This window comes from Penaeus monodon, chromosome 27, assembly GCF_015228065.2.
Source record: "Penaeus monodon isolate SGIC_2016 chromosome 27, NSTDA_Pmon_1, whole genome shotgun sequence".
In the NCBI taxonomy this organism is placed as follows: domain Eukaryota; kingdom Metazoa; phylum Arthropoda; class Malacostraca; order Decapoda; family Penaeidae; genus Penaeus; species Penaeus monodon.
This window is the reverse complement of record NC_051412.1, coordinates 26,021,452-26,021,732: the sequence shown is the minus strand read 5'-3', so window position 1 is coordinate 26,021,732 and position 281 is coordinate 26,021,452.

The window sequence follows — 281 nt, the reverse complement described above, 5'->3', positions numbered from 1 at the left end:
ATAAATAAAACTCTCGTTTCTTCTCTAAAAAATCGCTTTAGCTGACGTGCTCTTAGTTATAAAAGGGATATTTTTCAAGACTAAGGCCAGTTAAGGTATGTAAAACACAGGTTATGGTTGGAGAAGAAAATGGTTTGCGAGCCGCGACTTTGTCTATGGTTGGTCACTAAAGAAAAAAAAATCTTTTATGCCATTATTTTATGAATTCATCTACTGCATTGCTGCATTTGTACCTGTAAGAAATTGTACCTGTTTCCAAAAATACTACGTGTACTACAGCG